A 3,256-nucleotide genomic window follows, 5' to 3' on the forward strand; every position below is an offset into this window, starting at 1 on the left:
ACCAATTACAGGTACTAGTAAATGCACGTTACTAAGGACTATATAGTTCTAGGTTACTGTACACAACGACGTTCACATGTTGATGTTTCAGCTGCCGCTTACTAGAAACAACATAATACTTATCGTGCATACCTTTCCATAACTTGTCCTTTTCAGATGCATTAGTTTCCCTTTGTCTTGGCTTCTACAGTCAGACTGGCTACTAGTAACAGCACAGTACTAATCACATATCGTTCTACAGTTTGCAGACAACTTTCACATGTTGATGTTTCAGCTTTCGCCTACTAGAAACAACATAATACTCGCTTATACATTTGTAGTTCTCTATGTAACTTTCATGTGAAGAAGTTTCGCCAGTCTTTTTGACTGTCTCAAATCTGAGTCATGCTTAGGCTACTAGTTGCTTCATAGTACTTATCGCCTCGAGATCATTGAACAAAACTTGATTTTCACATGTTGCTGTTTCAGCTTCCGCTTACTAGAAACAACATAATACTAGTCTCATTAAGTTCCGTCTCTTTGCAATTTTCTTATGAAGAAAATTCGCCATCACAATGACTCCAGCAGTTCTTGATCAAGGAATGCAATCATTGATCAGAATGCTATTATTTGAATCGGTTCTGCTTTAAGTGTTCCAATTTTATTGGAAGCACCAACAATAGAACATCAATGTGTTCAATCGAGAGTTATATAACCCTGAATCGGACGCAGTCAACAGCCGAAGCCGAGACCGCCTTTTGCGTTAGAGAGGTCGGTAAACAAATCTTGCGATTCATACCGAATTAACACATATAGCTGTGCTCCTCTTCGTAAAGCGAGCCAAGTGATCCCCTGTTGAAGGATGTATTTGGACCAATCTAGTAGCATTTGGTTTCCAACAAGCTCTCCCAAGTTAGCTTACTTATTGGGCTTTTCAACCAATTCGGTTGGCTACAAGCATCATCAAAGTACTAGCCACAGTTTGATCGCAAAATTCTACGACTTTCACATGTTGATGTTTCGGCTTGCGCTTAGCCTACTATAAGCAACATAATACTAGTCATATCATAGAGCGTGATCAGCTTGTGACGTTCTCATGATGAAGTTTCACCAACAGTGTCTCACTTCGAGCTTAAATCCAGCTACTAGTAACTACACAGTACTGACTGCAACGATAACTTTTATCTATACCTTTCACATGCTGCGCTTTCGGCCAGGGCCTACTAACGTCAACATAATACTCGATATAAACTTTTGTTCATGATGCAGCTTCCCCATGCAGAAGTTTCGCCTTCAAATGCTCTCTTGGCCATATGACGTAAGAAAAGGTTACTAGTAACATCACAGTACTAGCCACAGTTTGATTGCAAAATTCTACGACTTTCACATGTTGATGTTTCGGCTTGCGCTTAGCCTACTAGAAGCAACATAATACTAGTCATATCATAGAGCGTGATCAGCTTGTGACGTTCTCATGATGAAGTTTCACCAACAGTGTCTCATTTCGAGCTTAAATCCAGCTACTAGTAACTACACAGTACTGACTGCAACGCTAACTTTTATCTATACCTTTCACATGCTGCGCTTTCGGCCAGGGCCTACTAACGTCAACATAATACTCGATATAAACTTTTGTTCATGATGCAGCTTCCCCATGCAGAAGTTTCGCCTTCAAATGCTCTCTTGGCCATATGACGTAACACAAGGTTACTAGTAACATCACAGTACTAGCCACAATTTGATCGCAAAATTCTACGACTTTCACATGTTGATGTTTCGGCTTGCGCTTAGCCTACTATAAGCAACATAATACTAGTCATATCATAGAGCGTGATCAGCTTGTGACGTTCTCATGATGAAGTTTCACCAACAGTGTCTCACTTCGAGCTTAAATCCAGCTACTAGTAACTACACAGTACTGACTGCAACGATAACTTTTATCTATACCTTTCACATGCTGCGCTTTCGGCCAGGGCCTACTAACGTCAACATAATACTCGATATAAACTTTTGTTCATGATGCAGCTTCCCCATGCAGAAGTTTCGCCTTCAAATGCTCTCTTGGCCATATGACGTAAGAAAAGGTTACTAGTAACATCACAGTACTAGCCACAGTTTGATTGCAAAATTCTACGACTTTCACATGTTGATGTTTCGGCTTGCGCTTAGCCTACTAGAAGCAACATAATACTAGTCATATCATAGAGCGTGATCAGCTTGTGACGTTCTCATGATGAAGTTTCACCAACAGTGTCTCATTTCGAGCTTAAATCCAGCTACTAGTAACTACACAGTACTGACTGCAACGCTAACTTTTATCTATACCTTTCACATGCTGCGCTTTCGGCCAGGGCCTACTAACGTCAACATAATACTCGATATAAACTTTTGTTCATGATGCAGCTTCCCCATGCAGAAGTTTCGCCTTCAAATGCTCTCTTGGCCATATGACGTAACACAAGGTTACTAGTAACATCACAGTACTAGCCACAATTTGATCGCAAAATTCTACGACTTTCACATGTTGATGTTTCGGCTTGCGCTTAGCCTACTAGAAGCAACATAATACTAGTCATATCATGGAGCGTGATCAGCTTGTGACGTTCTCATGATGAAGTTTCACCAACAGTGTCTCATTTCGAGCTTAAATCCAGCTACTAGTAACTACACAGTACTGACTGCAACGATAACTTTTATCTATACCTTTCACATGCTGCGCTTTCGGCCAGGGCCTACTAATGTCAACATAATACTCGATATAAACTTTTGTTCATGATGCAGCTTCCCCATGCAGAAGTTTCGCCTTCAAATGCTCTCTTGGCCATATGACGTAACACAAGGTTACTAGTAACATCACAGTACTAGCCACAATTTGATCGCAAAATTCTACGACTTTCACATGTTGATGTTTCGGCTTGCGCTTAGCCTACTAGAAGCAACATAATACTAGTCATATCATAGAGCTTGATCAGCTTGTGACATTCTCATGATGAAGTTTCACCAACAGTGTCTCATTTTGAGCTTAAATCCAGCTACTAGTAACTACACAGTACTGACTGCAACAATAACTTTTATCTATACCTTTCACATGCTGCGTTTTCGGCCAAGGCCTACTAACGTCAACATAATACTCGATATAAAATTTTGATCATGATGCAGCTTTCCCATGCAGAAGTTTCGCCTTCAAATGCTCTCTTGGCCATATGACGGAACACCAGGTTACTAGTAACATCACAGTACTAGCCACAGTTTGATTGCAAAATTCTACGACTTTCAC

At 40.5% G+C, this 3,256-nt stretch overlaps 1 pseudogene; it reads right to left on the bottom strand.

The window, feature by feature from the left end:
* Positions 1-691: 691 nt before the first annotated feature.
* LOC142358063 (5.8S ribosomal RNA) lies at positions 692-843 on the bottom strand (annotated as a pseudogene).
* Positions 844-3,256: the final 2,413 nt, after the last annotated feature.

This window comes from Convolutriloba macropyga, unplaced genomic scaffold (assembly GCF_964194025.1).
Source record: "Convolutriloba macropyga unplaced genomic scaffold, txConMacr16.3 SCAFFOLD_4664, whole genome shotgun sequence".
Taxonomy (NCBI): Eukaryota; Metazoa; Xenacoelomorpha; order Acoela; family Convolutidae; genus Convolutriloba; species Convolutriloba macropyga.